The sequence below is a fragment of the Lampris incognitus genome, chromosome 8 (genome assembly GCF_029633865.1).
Source record: "Lampris incognitus isolate fLamInc1 chromosome 8, fLamInc1.hap2, whole genome shotgun sequence".
NCBI classification, from domain to species: Eukaryota; Metazoa; Chordata; class Actinopteri; order Lampriformes; family Lampridae; genus Lampris; species Lampris incognitus.
Genome location: NC_079218.1, coordinates 1,398,833 through 1,418,631, shown reverse-complemented (window position 1 = coordinate 1,418,631; position 19,799 = coordinate 1,398,833). Strand labels below are relative to the sequence as shown.

At 45.3% G+C, this 19,799-nt stretch overlaps 1 protein-coding gene across 1 annotated transcript in view; it reads right to left on the bottom strand.

The window, feature by feature from the left end:
• The window catches only part of dlg2 (discs, large homolog 2 (Drosophila)), a 472,305-nt gene that overhangs the window by 425,889 nt on the left and 26,617 nt on the right, over positions 1 to 19,799 (bottom strand). The window lies entirely within an intron of this gene.

Genomic DNA, 19,799 nt, shown 5'->3' with positions numbered 1-19,799 from the left:
CATCAGCATAAGTATCAGTGTTCTGCCATGACGATGGATCCTGAGCCTGAATTGTATTACTGTTTTGTTTAACAAGGAACCATTCAGCATTTACCATTTAAAACAAAATGAAAATGTGCGTTGGGACATGGATGTATTGGGCTTCCTACAAATGATCAGCGGGTGCTCCTATGATTTCAGCAGGGGGAATTAAACTACTCTTACCCTGGAATATTTTTTGCAAACCTCACTCTCTGTAGAGCAAACTGGGCAAGCTACAACTGCTGAACAATACTAAAATAAAACGACTCCCATCCTCTTTCTGGCTGGTAGTGAGAGCAGCGTCCTCATAACAGCTACTGTATTGTGGAAATCAAGAGAAACAGGAATCTGCTTTCATACTGACAGTTTGGGTTAGGGTTGTAACAGTGGGTTAGGGTTAGGGTTAGGGTAACAGTGCTGCCGAGAAAGTCATTCTACCAATATCTCATCGTTTTTATTAACGCTAAACATTTCGAGGGGAGGCAAGATGGCATCGTAAAGGAAACACTGCTGTTGAGTGAGCTCCAGTGACATTTATCAGTTTGTTTTTTTTTTCCTTGTGTAATATGCATAACTTTGAATAGGAGCTGCTTTAACAAAAGCAGCCCCTCAAAATACTCCTTCCACCTTCTCAGCACACTCTCCTCGCTTGTCAGCACATTTCCATCTCTATCCTTCATCGCCCTAACCTGCTGCACATCCTTCCCAGCTCGGTCCCTCTGTCTTGCCAATGGGTAAAAATCCAACCTTTCATATAATTCTCCATACGCCTTTACCTTTGCCACCTCTCTCTTTGCTTTATGCTGCATCTCCTTGTACTCCTGTCTACTTTCTTCAGCTCTCTTACTATCCCACTTTTTCTCCGCCAACCTCTTCCTCTGTATCCTTTCTTGTACTTCTTTGTTCCACCACCAAGTCTCCTTGTCTTCCTTCTTCTGTCCAGATGACACACCAAGTACCTTCCTAGCTGTCTCCCACACTATTTCTGCAGTGGTTGCCCAGCCATCCGGCAACTCTTCACTACCACCCAGTGCCTGTCTTAACTCCTGCCTCAACTCCACACAACAGTCTTCCTTCTTCAACTTCCACCATTTGATCTTGGGCTCTGCCTTCACTCGCTTCCTCTTCTTGATCTTTAAAGTAATCATACAGACCACCATCCGATGCTGCCTAGCTACATTCTCCCGTCACCACCTTGTAGTCTCCAATCCCTTTCAGATTGCACCTCCTACATAACATATAGTCCACCTGTGTGCACTTTCCTCCACTCTTGTACGTCACCCTGTGTTCCTCCCTCTTCTTGAAATATTTATTGATCACAGCCATTTCCATCCTTTCCGCAAAATCCACCACCATCTGTCCTTCCACATTTCTCTCCTTGACACCATACTTACCCATCACCTCCTCATCCCCTCTGTTCCCTTCACCAACATGTCCACTGAAGTCTGCTTCAATCACCTCTCTCCTCCTTGGGTACCCTCTCCACCTCTTCATCCAACTCACTTCAGAATTCTTCTTTCTCTTCCATCTCACACCCAACTTGCCAGGCATATGCACTGATAACATTCACCAACACACCTTCGATTTCCAGCTTCATAATCATCACTCTGTCTGACACTCTCTTCACCTCCAACACACTCTTGACATACTCTTCCTTCAAAATTATCCCTAACAACATTTCTCCTCCCATTCGCACCGTGGTAGAAGAGTCTGAACCCACCTCCGATACTCCTGGCCTTACTCCCCTTCCACCTGGTCTCTTGCACACACAGTATACCTACCTTTTCATCTCTCCATGATATCAGCCAGCTCTCTCCCTTTACCAGTCATAGTGCCAACATTCAAAGTTCTGACCCTCACCTCCACACTCCTACCCTCTAGACCAGTGGTTCTCAACCTTATTGGGGTCCTGGACCCCCTGCGTATTTTTGATCTACCCTGAGGACCCCTCCACCTGATCTTGGGGGAGGGGGGTTGCAATTTGTAGAAACAGTAGAAACTGCATTTTAAATTGTATTATAGCATTTATTCACTCTTTGGGACAAAAATAAGAGCTTTCAGTTGTAACTTAGATATAGTTAACAAAACAGAATTCTTATGCAGTAACTTTCAGATATATGTAACAAAACAGAATATGTATTCAGTAACTTTCAGATATATGTAACAAAACAGAATATGTATTCAGTAACTTTCAGATATATGTAACAAAACAGAATATGTATTCAGTAACTTTCAGATATATGTAACAAAACAGAATATGTATTCAGTAACTTTCAGATATATGTAACAAAACAGAATATGTATTCAGTAACTGTCAGATATATGTAACAAAACAGAATATGTATTCAGTAACTTTCAGATATATGTAACAACAGAATTTTTATGCAGTAACTTTTAACAATGCAAACGGGAGCGAGATCTCTTATTAAAATACAATAAATTACACTTGTGAAACAGATGTAATTAGAGAAAAAAGCCCTGTTACCCTTTATAGTTTAGGTAGATAAAGGTCTCAGTCACATTTGAGTAAAATAATCCTATTTCTATAAATGTCATAGGATCTTTTTTTTAAAGATATTTTATTTTCACGGACCCCTTGCAATTACACCACGGACCACTAGGGGTCCGCGGACCCCCGGTTGAGAAACACTGCTCTAGACATGTCTTCCCCCTCTCCTTGTCGTTCGCCCAACAGTAGCATAGTTTCCACCGGCACCCCGCTGGCCAACAGCACTGGTGGCAGTTGTTGATAACCTGGGTTCGACCAAACTGGTATGAAAACTTGATTTATGATCCGCATATTCAATTTGGCAAAGGCTTTACAACAGTTGCCCTTCCTGATGCAACCCTCACCATTTATCCGGGCTTGGAACCGGCACTAAGAATGCATTGGCTTGTGCATTCTCAGTGGCTGGCATACCGTGCGTACATTGATGCAAGATAAATGCTTGAAGACGACGAACCAAATCATCAAATCTACCTGCTGACATCTGTAAACACTTGAAATGCATTTCCTCGTCCATGTCCTTCAGTGTCTGGACAAGCACAGAAAATTCACCCTCAATCTGCCTCAATCATGCAACAGTTCACTCCATCTTCTCCGTCTTCTCTCTTTTCTGCGTTGCATGAATTTCAGTAAAAATAACTGCTGTTTTCTGTTGGTAGCTCCAATTCAAACTTCATCCAATCAGTATCAGTCGACAGTTTCTGCAGTACATGAAGATGCTGAACGCAACTGCACATTTGGTTTCTGTTTCTCTTGATTTTCTTTTTATAGTAGCAGTATTTAGAAGACCACTGACATGTCTTTTCATAACAATTTCTTATATAGGTTTGTTTGGATTTTAAATTGATCCATCATGGATTATGCTTTACTTAGATCAAGTAATTCAAGGTATTGGTTAAGTTGCAGCCTATTAATTGTGTTTTCATTTCCTGTATGAATCTCATTTCATCATCAGCTGCTTCTCCAGAGTCGGGTCACCGTGGCAGCAAGCCAAGTAGGGCACTCCAGACGTCCCTCTGCCCAGCAACGCCCTCCAGCTCCTTCTGGGGATCCCAAGGCATTCCCAGGCCAGACTGGACATGTAGTCCCTCCAGCGAGTTCTGGGTCTCCCCAGGGGTCTCCTCTCAGTTGGACGTGCCTGGAAAACCTCCAAAGGAAGGCGCCCAGGAGGCATCCTAATCAGATGCCCGAACCACCTCAACTGGCTCCTTTTGATGCAAAGGAGCAGTGGCTCTACTCCGAGCTCCCTCCAGATGTCCGAGCTCCTCACCCTATCTCTAAGAATAAGCCCAGACACCCTACAGAGGAAACTCATTTCAGCCGCTTGTATCCACATTCTCGCCCTTTCGGTCACTACCCAAAGCTCATGACCATAGGTGAGGGTCGGAACGAAGATTGACTGATAAAATGAGAACTTTGCCCCCCGGCTCAGCTCCTTCTTCACCACAACGGTCCAGTACAACATCTGCATTACTGCTGATGCTGCACCAATCCGCCTCTCTATCTCCCGCTCCGTCCTACCCTCACTCGTGAACAAGACCCCGAGATACTTGGACTCTTTCACTTGAGGCAACAATTCATCCCCAACCCGGAGGGAGCAATCCATCATTTTCCAGTAGAGAACCATGGCCTCAGACTTGGAAGTGCTGACTCTCATCCCAGCCATTTCACACTCAGCTGCAAACCACCCCAGTGTGTGCTGTAGGTCGTGTTCTGGTGAAGCCAACAAAACCACATCATCTGCGAAGAGCAGAGATGCAATTCTGAGGTTCCCGAAACAGACAAACTCCTCACCTTGGCTGCGCCTTGAGATCCTGTCCATGAATATCATGAACAGAATCGGAGAGACAACCTTGGCGGAGTCTGGCACCCACCGAAAACGGGTTTGACTTTGTGCCAAGAATGCAGACACAGCTCTCACTTTGGTTATACAAGGACAGGATGGCTTGTAGTAACTGCCCCAGTACCCCATACTCCCGCAGTACCCCCCCACCACCACAGAGTGCCCCGGGGTACCCAGCCGTAAGCCTTCTCCAATTCCACAAAACGCACGTACTGGCTCCCATGCCTCTTTCAGCACTTCCACAAAGGTAAAGAGTTGGTCCGTTGTTCCACGGCCAGGATGGAATCCGTATTGTTCCTCCTGGATCCGAGGTTTGACAATCAGCTGGAGCCTCCTTTCCAGCATCTTAGAGTAGACTTTCCCAGGAAGACTGAGCAATATGATTGCCCGATAATTGGAGCGCACCCTCTGGTATGAATTCCTGTATGACTCTAAATGTAAAATAAAAGTATTGCTAACTATATCAGCTTTGAATAATAAGTATAGATAATTGTTTGATTAAAATATTTATACTAAGATTCATTGTCTCTGTATGTTGAGGGGGGCACGACCACAAAGCTATTATGCTTAGGGCACCCAAATGGCCAGCAGCAGCCCTAAAGAGCATTGAGTTTAAACAGATCAATTTTGGCTGTCCTCAGAGACATTAGACTGGGTCACAGCCTGGCAAGCAGAGTTGTGGGTAGCGCACAAGCCTCAGATATCCCAAGTGCTCTCCAGCACATTTTCTGCTCTGTTTCACACTTTGAAAGACAAAGTTGACATTTCTAAAATACACAACCCTAAACTGTTGATTAACAGAAAAGTAAACCTCTGTGTGTTTAATCCGAGTACACTATAACGCACACAAAAAATACACTGAATATGAATTATACTGTTTCAAGTATGTACTTTATGAGATTACTTTTTTTTCCATTATAGACCCATCCCAGTGACTATAATTCATTTAAATCTTACGTGGAGAAATCCTAAAATGTACAATAAATAAATAAGACTTCCACTAAATTATTGGATTTATGGATCTATTGGATAAATTTATTAATGCACCAACTATATCACCACATCCGGCCATGACCTCAAGAAGTGTGGATGTGTCTATTTTTTTCTCAACCAACCTTTGATTGACAAGTTGGCAGCAGGTTGAACGCTGGATGGGAGCACATGTAATTGCAAGCACAGCATGTACAGCAGAAACAATGTTCAGGTTTTCCTTCCAGTCAATCATTGCACCAGGTGATTTTGCTGATTATAATCAGAGTAATTATTCTGTCCTCTTCGGATGAAGATGTGCTTATCATTGACTCACTAACTAGCAGTAGACATTTGTGTTGTTTTCTGTGTAAAAAATGAATGGTACAATTTAAATTTTTATGTCTGTCTGTCTGTCAGATCGCTCCTATGCTGAAGTAGACTGCTTTACATCAAAGCCTTAACATCTAATCCAGGAAGAGGCACCCGGGTGGCGTGGCGGTCTATTCTGTTGCCTAACAACACGGGGATTGCCAGTTTGAATCCCCCGTGTTGCCTCCGGCTTGGTCAGGCGTCCCTACAGACACAGTTGGCCGTGTCTGTGGGTGGGAAGCCTGATTTGGGTATGTGTCCTGGTTGCTGCACTAGCACCTCCTCTGGTTGGTCGGGGCGCCTGTTCGGGGGGAGGGGGAATTGGGGGGAATAGCGTGATCCTCCCATGTGCTACGTCCCCCTGGTGAAACTCCTGACTGTCAGGTGAAAAGAAGCGGCTGGTGACTCCACATGTATGGGAGGAGACATGTGGTAGTCTGCAGCCCTCCCCAGATCAGCAGAGGGGGTGGAGCAGCGACCGGGACGGCTCGAAAGAGTGGGGTAATTGGCCGGGTACAATTGGGGAGAAAAGGGGGGGGGGGGGTCCAAGAAAAAAAAAAATCTAATCCAGGTTTGCTGCTGAAATGACAATTAAAAAAAAAAAACACTGACAATTTACCAGAATTTCCATTAAAGATCACTACAGGTTGGTAATTAAAAAAATGTAAACAGGTAAAGTCATTCAGTGCACCCTACAACCCCCAAGCTGACTAGCTCCCAGAGAGGACTGTCTCTAAGATATTAGGGATACAGTTGAAGAAAATGACACCCATATTGTCTTGGATGGGACATGAGATAGGGGCTGCATCTTGAGACATGCCCCAGCCATCCTATGCCAGCCAGACTCAGAAACAGTCTGCTTCATTGCAACACAAGTTGAGCTGACACTTCTAAGTAACAAAACTATGGCCCTCAGCAACATGTGCGCTTTTGTCCAAGACTTGGCAAGGTACACAGTCATCATACAGTAAGTACTGTATACCTGCAAGAAGAGCCTCTTCACAAACTCCAGACGTCACCTGCTTGCCTTTAAGCAGTTGTTGGCAGATCACAGAGAGGTGTTGGTGAGGCTTCACCAATCTGATGAGATGTTCAACCATGCACTTCGGCGTGGACAACTGAGCCTAAGGGCTAGGGAATGGTGTCTCCTCTCGTGTCATGCTGATATATACTTTTTAAAAGGTGAGGATTCTGTATCAGAGAAGTGAACCCACCGTCAGGGAACATTGGTTTGCACTTTGACTTTTTCTCCGCTGTGTCGTAATCTTTCAGAGGTGTCAGTGATCTCTGTGACTAGATGGGGGAGCAGAGGTCCAAACTAAAAGCCACGGCAGGATTCCTCCTACAATATTTTCACTGTGGAGTTCGTTACCACCCTCACCAAGATGGGGGCGTCATCTATAGCATGTGCTCTCAACATCTCCAGCCAAGTGAAGGACTTGTAGGTGCTGGTTGACTACGGCTATAAAAATTAAAAGCATCCTCACACCAAGGTGCTGCTGGGGGAACATCGACTTCTTACAGTCTCTCACCTTCTAGCACTTTGTCCAGGTGACCAGAACAAGGTAAGACATAAGAGACTGGGCGTCTGGGTAGCACAGCAGTCTATTCCATTGCCTACCAAAACGGGGATCGCTGGTTCGAATCCCTGTGTTACCTCTGGCTTGGTCGGGCATCCCTACAGATACAATTGGCCGTGTCTGCGGGTGGGAAGCTTGACGTGGTCCTGGTCGCTGCACTAGCGCCTCCTCTGGTCAGTCGGGGCACCAGTTTGGTGGGGGGGGGGGGAACTGGGGGGAATAGCGTGATCCTCCCACACACTATGTCCCCCTGGTGAGACGCCTGACTGTCAGGTGAAAAGAAGCTGCTGGCCATTCCACATGTATCGGAGGAGGCATGTGGTAGTCTGCAGCCTTCTCCGGATTGGCAGAGGGGTTGGAGGAGTGACCGGGATGGCTCGGAAAATAGGGTAATTGGCCAAGTACAATTGGGGAGAAAAAGAGGGAAAAAAAGCCACACACAAAAAAAAAAAAGACATAAAGGACTCCATGCAGCTCACCCTGGCTCTTAGCTCAGTGCCTACACAGGTGCATGGGCATCAAATGTGTTGAAACTCTTGGGAGCACTGTAGACTGATGGGTCACTAGAGAGGACAGGTTAGCCACCCTCGCAGCCATTGCCTCAGTACATTGATACCTCCCCGTTAAGTCAGTGGATGTGAAGCCTGTTAACATCATCAGATGATGTTATGTTGCCTTCATTATTCGTATCATACTCTTCTTTGCATAAAACAGATGGAGCCTGAGAGGGAAAAGCTTCCAGATGCTGCACAATGGCAACTACAGTAGTATTCAACACTGCAGAGCCCCTTCCTCACACAGGGATACACACAAAGTTTATGCTTCTCAGCCTGGACCCAGGATCATACTGGTATAAACACACTGAACAGGCCTGACATACTATTTTACTGCATCACGGTACAGCTGTCGCAGCGTGAGCCCCTCTGTGTTACTGTGACAGACCAAACATCTGTTTGTGCATGGTTACAAACGTCTGCCACAAAGCTCCCGCACTGCACAACTCAAGTGAATTCTTTGTCAAGCATTCAATCCAAGCACCGTTACAAAAGCAGACACGTCTGAAGAATGGCCAGCCATGTTTTACCAGAGGACCCAAACCTCTAACAAGTGATCTGCCATGGTCGTCCAGCGCCTTGTCTCTACGGATAAAAGGCACATTTACATTTAAATGGGTGTTAACAACAACAAGCTATTAGCATTCACCGCCCAATGCAGGCATAGTAATGTCTCAGTCCCCAACAACTGATTCCATTTACTTCTGTCTCTGTAGAATTAACAAAATAAAATAAATCTTGAATTAAAGTTTTATGGTCATATAATTTTTTATGAATACAAAAACTAGTGTACTATCCACCCAAGGAAACTCATATCATAAAAGAGGATAACAGAGAGAAAAAATATCCAAATCCCAAAAAGCACTCAGATATTAGGGGAAGTGTGATAGTAGTGAGACAGAGCGTGTGGAACTACACCAAGGTTTTGTTATATTTCTGTTCTATAATGTTGTCTTCACTACACTCTTACGACTCAATTACCAAGCACATAAAACATTACATCATCTAACATGGCTTTTTTTTGCATCTCAGCCTGTATTCAGAAGAGTAAATTACTAACCTAATTAGTACCCCCTTACTCTAAACTTCAAATAAAAATTACTGGGTGTGCTGGTCAATAGAAAAACCCTTCTAGATTATTCATCAGCACTTACCCGGCAGCTAACCCAAGTCATCTGGAGGAGTTTCTCTGCTGATCTTACTATTCCAACTTCAAAATGTACAAATATGTCAAAAAGGTTGTCAGCTTGCAGTGAAGTAAAACTTCCCTGGTCTCGCCAGGCATGCTGCAGTGGAGCCGGTCCTGTGAAAGTGTGTGCCGTGAAAGTACCAGATGCCCCGTGGCATGCTAACAGCGAGCCTAATCCTCAAACATACACGAGCTGTCTGTTCCCTCCAATGCAGACAATGACCTTGCAACCCTTCACAGCTGATTTCTAATTCAGCCTGGCCTCAGCTAATGTGCTTAACACTGCCAGCAGTCCACACTCCACACATGTACACACATGTACACACATGAGCACGCCGTGCCTCTCTTCTCACCAACCAGTCAACAGCTACTGTGGCTACCTACCTACCTACCTACCTACCTACCTATCCATCCATCCATCCATCCATCTATGGTTCTTTCTATCTATCTATGGTTTTATCTATGGTTGTATCTATCTATCTATCTATCTATCTATCTATCTATCTATCTATCTATCCATTCATCCATCTATGGTTCTTTATATCTATCTATCTATCTATCTATGGTTCTATCCATCCATCCATCCATCCATCTATGGTTCTCTCTCTCTCTCTCTCTCTCTCTCTCTCTCTCTCTCTCTCTCTCTCTCTCTCTCTATCTATGGCTCCATCCCATTCCTGCACAGACTGTCATTCCAGACTGTTTCCTCAAGTGTGGTGTTTCCATCACTACATGCACATATTTACCAAACTTAGTGTTGTCGCTGGAAACATTACAGAAAGTCGTGTGAGAAACTCCCTGACCAGCTCCTGCTCTTGCTGCTTCACTCTTAATATTGCAAAGCACTGCTGAGCTTCTTTAGGGATGGCAGCTGGCATGGTATTTAAGACACCAGGCTTGTGAGTAAAACACTAACACATATATCCAAACACAATATCCAAACTAAAGAAAAAGTCACTGTCCAAGGGAATGAACCCCAGCCAGGATGACTGTTGGAACTGCCAGTCTGCATGGGCTAGCAGTTAGCTTAGCCTGCCCCATTCCCACATCCTGTCAGACCACCCTCAATGTTTCCTCTTCGGGTGCAGCTCTGGGTAGGGACCGTGGTCCCTGGGCCCACTGGATGCAGCAGACCAGGCTCCCTCAGTTGATCCAACGCCAGCTCTCCCAGCCAGATACCCTCGACACACTTTCCCGCACTCCACATGATGATACCAAAAACACCACAGTCAACACCAGGTGAGGCCGCTGCCAGACCGCCTTTGGTGTTATCAGAATTGCTGGTCTACATGGGCTAGCAGTTAGCTTAGCTTGCCCCGCTTCCGTGTCCTGTCAGACTGCCCTCGGTGTTACCTCCTCGGGTGCAGCTCCGGGCAGGGCCGTGGTCCATGGGCCCACAGGATGCAGCAGACCAAGCTCTCCCAGCCGATCCAGCACCAGCTCTCCAGCCATCAAACGAAGACAAACTTAGACGCAGACGTGGACAAAGACACTGCATGGGCGGTACCGGTGAGGTGGCCGCAAACATGAATTCGTGCCACCATCTTCCCACACTGGCACTGGGTGAGGCTGCTGCAAATGTGAATTCACGCCGCCATCTTCCCACACCGGAAACAGAAAGTCAGAACAAGTAAAAATGACATGGCTTCTTGAACTTGGTGGCAAATATATTGACTTTCTTGACTTGTTCCACTAAAATACCTTATATGGCCAAGCCACACATCTGTTACCATGGGACATTAGCCATGAGGGGAGCTCATACGACAATGAGGTCTGGTAAGTTGGCTAATGTCGCTTGTTAAAATTTGCAATCATTTGATCATAATTTAATAGTGGAAATATCTGTTAATCCATGGATTTTATCTGTTAATCCATCGGCATTAACACAAAATACAATGTCCCAGAATCCCAGTCTACTCAGTGAGCTTTCCTTTGCCACATATACCATAATGATACTGATCTACAACACAGACTGACATGAGCAGTGGTGGTCAGTTATAAAAACGTGTAGTGTCCCACACAGCGGTCACAAGGTTCGGTAAAATAAAAGGGTAAAAGGGTGCAGGGTGAAAGATGGTGCTGTATGGCACATCATTCTCAGAGATAGATAGATATGTGAATAAGACAAAATTGAGAATGAATAAATTTGAGTTTGGGAATTAGGTCTGGCTATTAGTCAAGCCTAACAACTAAAGCGGTTGCAGGTTGTATGTTATTTTTAGATGTGGAGTAAATCAGGAACCTGGAAAGCAGCTAACTCGCTCACTGACACACTCACTGTTAGACACGCCACCACTACAGGGGATGGAGTGGGGAAAAGAGAAAAAAAATAATAGCTGGGCTCTGAAGTCAGCACAGCTCGAGAGCCGTAGAAATTAAGACAGAAATTATGAAACAAACAATTTCAACTGCAACTTAAAACTCAAGTGTTCCACCCCCTGCGATTACCCCTTGGTAATTCTATGTTTCCTATTTTACTGCCCACTATGAGCTGCTTGCATGCTTATTAGTGAAATATGCCCCTTTTGAGGGGGGGGGTTCCCCCCTTTGTCTCCCCAATTACACCCGGCCAATTACCCCACTCTTCTGAGCCGTCCCGGTCGCTGCTCCACCCCACCCCCTCTGCTAATCCGGGGAGGGCTGCAGACTACCACATGCCTCCTCTCATACATGTGGAGTCACCAGCCACTTCTTTTCACCTGACAGTGAGGAGTTTCACCAGGGGGACGTAGCACGTGGGAGGATCACGCTATTCCCCCCAATTCCCCCTCCCCCCGAACAGGCGCCCCGACCAACCAGAGGAGGTGCTAGTGCAGCGACCAGGACACAAACCCAAATCCGGCATCCCAGCCACAGACACGGCCAACTGTGTCTGTAGGGACGCCCGACCAAGCTGGAGGCAACACGGGGGATTCGAACTGGTGATCCCCGTGTTGCAAATATGCCCTTTTCAGTTTCATGCTTACTGAACACATATGGAGTAAGGTGGTATGTCTACTGGATCCCTCTTTCACAGGAACACTGCTGGCACTGGGAAGCAGTGTGAAGAGCAGATGCAGAGTGCAGGGCGATATGCTCAGCAGTGAGTCACAGCTGAAGAAGAATTCCTCCTTTCTTTTTCTATTGTGATCACATGCATATGAAAAGCTGAAATAAAAGGGTTATCAACACTACTTATTTTGTGATTTTTGTTTGTTTTTGTCTCACCTCTCTGTTTTGACAAAGTAAATATAGCTTTTATTTCCCCTCTTGTTCCGCTTCTCCTTCATTCTTACACGGTTAATGGAAATAGAAGGGACATTGATGAGCTTTCGCTTCAACAAAAGTAGAAATCCTTACAGTTCTGGAAAGAGATGGCTCACTCCAGGTGCTCGGCACTTATCAGATGTCTGGCCTCTTCCTTGGGACCAGACGGGCAGAAAACAATACAAAAATAAAGGAAGACCATTTTTGATTTTTGATTTTGATCTGGTGGCCTGTCCAGGGTGTCTCCCCGCCCGCTGCCCAATGACTGCTGGGATAGATCCAGCATCCCCATGACCCTGAGAGCAGGATAAGCGGTTTGAATAATGGATGAATGGATATACTTTAATGTTCCCCGTAGGGAAATTCCTCTCTGCATTTAAGCCCTCCTAGCTGTGTAGCTAGGAGCACTGGGCAGCTGCCGTGCAGCACCCAGGGACCAACTCTCGATCAGGGGCACAGACAGGAGTATTAACCCTAACATGCACGTGTTTGATGGTGGGGGAAACCGGAACACCGAGAGAAAACCCACTGTAGACGTGGGGAGAACACACAAACTCCACACAGAGGACCACCCCTAGATTGGACAACCCCGGGGTTCAAACCCAAGACCTTGGTGCTGTGGGGTGACAGCACTAACCACTGCGCCGCCCATTTCTACATGTCTTCGGTGAAAACACAGCCTCACACCACCGAATGCAAATTCATTAAGTCTTTACTTTCATATACCCTTTCACGCTGGCCAAAACCCCGCCAACATCTGCCTTTGGTGGTGAATGTTACATTGACCAAAGGCGGCGTTAGTGGGGTTTTTGGCCAGTGTGAAAACGCCATTAACAGTAGTGCTCCACATCTGTGACACTATGTATCCACATTTTTTTTTTCAACTTGGCAACATTGTCATGCAAAGTGCGATTTAACTCTTGGAATTCAGCATCACACAAAACCGGAATAATACTTCTGCAAAATAAGTGTAACACCCATTATCATCTTAAGGGACATCTATGGTGCCTTCTCTTTATAACCATTCTTTTATTCCAAGTATATGGCTGCCACTGTTTGCATGCTGCTCTTCGCCTTTTGGGTTTCCAAGACAACCTTGCAGTGGATCTGATGAAATTTGCATCCTCTTTGGCAGAAATACTCAAACATACACTCCAACTGATGGCTTCCTCTACTGAACACAAAACCCACTAACACAAACAATGCATACAGTGCACGCATGTACGTACGCTACACGCATGCACACACACACACACACACACACACACACACACACACACACAGTCACAATGCAGAGCTGCTTTCTTTGTGCTTACGTAATGGGTGGGTGGAGTGGGCTTGCACTGATCATGCTTGTGTAGCTTCTCCCCTTCGGAAAGCCATTTATTCCAGCTGCAGCCCCTCCCTACCGCTAGCCCTCCTCCGCAGTCAGTGACTAAGGTGCCAGCTAATCCTATCTGTCCATACACACACAAGCTACCACTTACTGGTAATAAATCACTGCTTCTGTGGCTCTCACTTCCCAGGAGGGAAAAAGCAGTCTGGACTCTGGACGGTTGAAGCAGAAGAATAGAGGAAGGAATTCAGTGTTGTAGTCCATGACTGAATGGACCCCAACTTGAAGCTCAATCTTGAAAATGTATAATTAGACTTGGACCTAATTAATAATGACTAGGTGTTCCAGAAGCATCTTGCTGAGAACATCTTTAGCACTACAGGGCCACCAGCGCCCCATCATCCTTGCATAGATTCATAATGAACTGAACCACCTTTTAAATGTGCATCTCACACTTATTCACATTTTCATGTCAAATAAGCTGTGATAAAAACTACCCCTCATCATATTACAGACTAATGAGCAAAAGCAAAATAAGAGCAGTATGAGGTCCATCTGCATCTCATTTCCCTGTATGAACTCATCCCGTTACGGCTGCATGTGGTGCTTACAGGTTTGATTAAGACACGCAAGGCAACAACAAATCAATGTGAACAAAGAAAACGTACGTAAGTAATTATAGTTTTAAATATAGTTCTAAAATACATCCAATGCCAAAAATTAGGCCAATACCGAAACAAAAATGGCCAGTGTTACATGTGCATTGGTGATTTAAGATTAACCGCAATTTATAAACACAAAATGTGTTGATTTTATATACATATATATATCTCAATACAGATACAGGGGAAAAAAAGATTTTAATACATAGCAGTACAGGCCTGTTTTGTGCATCTCGCACTAATCAGCTGCTAATGTGGTTCAACAAAGAATCATACAGTTTACGTTGCCCAGCATCACGCCCCTAATTTCGGTTAGACAGCGGCCAATCAGATGAGGAAACATTCAAACTAGAACAACCAATGGGGTAGGTACTTGTGATGCACAGCAACCAATGGAGGGGTAGAAATCGTCACAACAAATGGGGTAAGGGACTGGGGCTTGTTTTGAAAAAGCATTTAAATGACCAGGGCACTGCTGAAACGGCCTACATTTAAAATATAACAAGGTAATTTATGTGAATCATATAGTGGGGTGGTGTTGGGGCACAGTTGGAAGGACAGGCAGTTAAAATATATATATAAAAAAAACCTCTAATAAATGTCATATGTGTATCATCTAATGGGGGGGGGGATAATAAAGACATTTTACTTATAGTTACAAAGTAGATATTTTTTCCGGTGTCTACAGCTGGTGGCCAGTTTGTTTCTATTATTCAAGGTGGACATATCAGGTCTGCAAATAATAAAAGTACTTTTATTATTCGCATTTTATTATTTCTATTATATTAAAATACAGAAAACTATTTTATGATTTGCAGACCTGATATGTTCACCTTGAATAATAGAAACGAATTGGCCACCAGCTGTAGACACCGAAAAAAATATCTCACCATGCCACCCTAAACTAAAAACTGTTTTTTGCAAAATATATTCAAGCCATATTTGAGGTAAAATATATTGGACAAGTTTAACATCAAATTTTTAAATGTCATATATATGTACACTATAGATAGTCACTATGTGCTGTACAAAAGCTGCAGTTTGAACCTACACATAAACCAAAACTGCAACATCATACAGTGCATTTTGGGTAAAAATGTCTTCATGAGCAGCACAGCCATTTCCTGAACACCATTTTTGAGGGGTCATAGTTCCAGAGCAGTTTTGAGCAGTTATCCCATCAACTGATTTTTACAATGACAAATGTGCAGTGCAGTGACTTTTATTTTTTGACACTGCTAATGTTAACTGTTGACCAAGAAATTATACTATGATCCTACTTCCCACAGAATTACTTGTCTTCATAGTGCTGATTGGATCTCCTGGGCTTGTGTAAAGTACTTAAATACTTAGTTCCTTTGCCAGTGTTCTGGGCACAATATTAGAACCACAGTCTCCTGTACACATTCACCAATATGTAATAACCAATGTCTCACAAGAGGTAAGTGGACAATATTACATATAGTGGTGGAACAACCTATGGTATTAGTGCTTAGGTCATACAATTAAACTAATAATTATCTAATAAAAACAATCTTTCATTGATTTCAAAAAAGTCAGTTATTGTCAAGAACGGCTCTAGCGGAGATGCTCTCACACTTAACAGCATAAGCAATTACAATGTTACTGTGCTATGCTATCTAAGCTAAGCTACCAGGTCAGCATGATTGCTTGGCCCACACAAGTCTTTCCCAGATAAAGCCTTCAAGCCAAGTACTACTAGTGCATCTCCACCATATGTTAACCCTTTAAAAGGGTGCTCAGCAGAGGAGAAATGAAATGAAATTAGCCATGTCTCCATCCACATTAAAGTATAATATCAACCTCTAGTATCATCTGTGCGCCACCAATTCTCTTCTTTGAAAAAATATTCAGAGACATGACAGTTTGGGGAGTGAGCAGTCAACAAGGGGTGTGTGTTGGTTGGGTTGAGGCTGTATCTATAGTGGGGTTTCCATCAAGCCAGTTTATGCAAAAAAAAAAAAAAAGGGGGGGGATTCCCCCCCCTTTTCTCACCATTTGTATCCAGCCAATTACCCCACTCTTCCGAGCTGTCCCGTCACTGTGCCACCCCCTCTGCCGATCCGAGGAGGGCTGCAGACTACCATATGCCTCCTCCGATACATGTGGAAGAAGAAGAAGGCAGCCACTTCTTTCACCTGACAGTGAGGAGTTTTGCCAGGGGGACGTAACCAGGGCTCGAATTGGGGGGGCTGGACCTCCCATAACGAACAAGGAACCTCCCAAAAGAAAGGACAATTTAAGCTTGGGGGGGGGGTCCCCCATAGTATTATGGTTGTAATAAGAATAATGACAATACATTTTCAATTATTTTTGGGGCATATTGTAGCGGTTCTTATTTGGCATGTAGCCATAAATCTGTGAACCATGCCTGTCTTTATGCTGCACCGGTACCTCTGTTCTGCCTGCTTGGTCACAGTCAGATCGGGCTCTCTGGACCACAAATGCTGCACAGTCGCGTCACGAGCAGGTACAGATACAGCTCTCTGCTCTGTCTCCCGCTCCACAATTACAAGTAACGACTAAAGTTAGCTAACAAAAAAGGTGAATTGTGAAAGAAGCTCCGGTAAATAGTTTAAGTAAGTATTGATATCACATATTGTAAAAATAATAATTTCTCCCCGATATTGCTGCAATGTTAACTACGAATGAACAGAGTTGTGATCTTAGTCAATATTTTTTTTTTGCTCTAAACTAGCTAGTCAACGTTATCTAGCTAGCTGATGCTGTTTTGACGTTAGCTATAATGTTATGCTAACTTCACTTGTCAGAGAATGTTCAGAAACTTCCAGAACTGCATTAGCTAGCGAACTAATGCTGCTAGTGTCGTGTGTGCCTAACATTATCATAGACATTCTATTTACTAACAATACAAGAAATAATCGAGAAACTAAGTCTCGCTGGAGTCAAGCACTCTCGACTGGTTCAAGGGGCATTCATTCATTCATTCATACTGTCTTACATTGAATAGTAAATATACTGATATTCACCTCTCCTCCCACACTTACAAAATGACTGCATTGAGTCAAAAGACCTTTCAAAAGACAGCATAATTTTAGCAAATAGGGGACCCCCATAACTGGTCACTCAATTCGAGCGCTGGACATAGCGCATGGGAGGATCACGCTATTCCCCTGTTCCCCCTCCCCCCTGAACAGGTGCCCCGACTGACTAGAGGAGGCGCTAGTGCAGCGACCAGGACACATATCCACACCCGGCTTCCCACTCCCAGACACAGCCAATTGCATCTGTAGGAACACCTGGCCAAGCCAGAGGTAACACGGGGCTTTGAAGCGGCGATCCCTGTTTTGGCCCTTCCTGAGTTACTGAATGGTTTGCCAGCATTACTTTGAAGCCAACCGAAAGTCCTCCTCCATAGCCTCGCCGAACTCCTCCCACACCTGAGTTTTTGCTTCCATGACCGCCAAAGCCGCAGCCCCTCTGGCCTCCCGGTACCTGTCTGCTGCTTCAGGAGACCCCTGGGCCAACCAAGCCCAAAAGGCTTCCTTCTTTAGCCTAATGGCTTCCCTCGCTGCCGGTGTCCACCAGCAGGTTCTTAGGTTGCCACCTCGACAGGGACCGATGACCTTATGACTACAGCTCCTACATGCCACATCTGCAATCGAGGCTTTGAACTTGTCCCACTCAGACTCCATGTCCCCAGCCTCCTTTGAGACACATGAGAACTTCTTCCGGAGGTGGAAGTTGAAGAACTCATGGACAGGGGCCTCCTCTAGACATTCCCAGTTCACCCCCACTACATGTATGGGTTTGCCAGGTCTGTCCAAAACCCTTCCCCACCATCTGAACCAACTGACCACCAGGTGGTGATCAGTTGACAGCTCCGCTTCTCTCATCACCCGAGTGTCCAAAACATATGGCCGCAGATCTGATGATATGACCACAAAGTCTACCATCAATCTTCGGCCCAAGATGTTCTGGTACCAAATACCCTTATGAACTACCTTATGTTCAAACATGGTTTTTGTTATGGCCAATCCATGACTTGCACAGAAGTCCAATAACAAGGCACCGCTTGGGTTCAGATCAGGGAGGCCATTCCTCCCAATCACACCCCTCCAGGTTTCTCCATTGCTGCCCATGTGAGCGTTAAAGTCCCCCCGCAGAACTATAGAGTCCCCAGGTGGAACCCTATCCAGGACACCAACCAGAGACTCCAAGAAGGCAGAATACTCCAAACTGCTTTTCAGTGCATAAGCACACATAACAGTCACAGCTTTCCCCCCAGCGACTCGTAGTCATATAGAGGCAAACCTCCCATTCCCTGGGGGGAACTCCAACACGGTGCCACTCAACCAGGGACTTGTGAGTATCCTCACACCCGCCCGGCACCTGTCACCTTGGCCAACTTCAGAAACGTAAAGAGTCCAGCCCCTCTCCAGGAATTTGGTATCAGAGCCTATGCTATGTGTGGAGGTGAGCCCAACTATATCTAGTTGGTACCACTCCACCTTCCGCACCAGCTCAGGCTCCTTCCCTGCCACAGAGGTGACATTCCACATCCCGAGGACCAGTCTGCGATGCCAGAAGTCGGCACGCCCCGGTCCCTGCCTTTGCCTGCCGCCTGGCCTGCATTACACCCTATCCCAATACTTATCCCCATGGGTGGTGGGTCCACGGGGTGGCGGCTCCATGTTGTTTTTTCAGGCTGGGCCCGACTGGGCTCCATGGGGCCTTGGCCAGACGCTTGCCGGTGAGCTCCCTTCCCAGGTCTGGCTCCGGGCGGGGGGGGGGGGTTCCCTTTTCTGGGTGAGGTGCTGTGGCTCTGATGCTGTAAATTCATTGGGTTTCTTGTGAATCGCTCTTAGTCTAGCCCCTCCTCTGGGACCAATTTGCCTTGGGAGACCCTACCAGGAGCTATTACCACCGACAACACAGCTCCCAGGGGCACCCAAACCCCTCCACCATGTTAAGGTGGCGATTCTCGGAGGGTTAATCAGATTCAGAATCAATTAATATAATAATCTAACGGACAATGGAAAATCTTGGAAATTGCCATTTTAAATGTTTTAATCTCTCTATTCATAGCGGTATATTGTCAAAAAATATTCAAGAGCTGGGGAAAAGTGATTGTGGAGAGGGCAAACAAAATGTACACGGATTTTCTGGCTGCAGCCCTACTTCTGTCTGCATGCTCAGGGACAAAATGTTATCACGAGTGGAAAAAATGCTGTGTTCTAGTAGCATGGATGGATCAAACACTTTGTCTGAGCAACTCACTCCAATTTTGTTGTGTGCCAGCCCCATTTGCTGAAGCGAGGGAATCACTTATGTCCTCCCTGGAGGAAACAGATGCCCTCTTAAGCGAAATTTAGGAACTGCTACAGAAAGAGGCAATTTATGTGGTTCATGCGAAGGACAGGGAGAAAGGTCTTTACTCTGGATATTGTCTGCTTGCAAAGAAAACTGGAGAATGAGACCTATTCTCTAAATGTTTGTTATTATTCGCACGCAGATTTGTATGTTCACTATAAAGAAA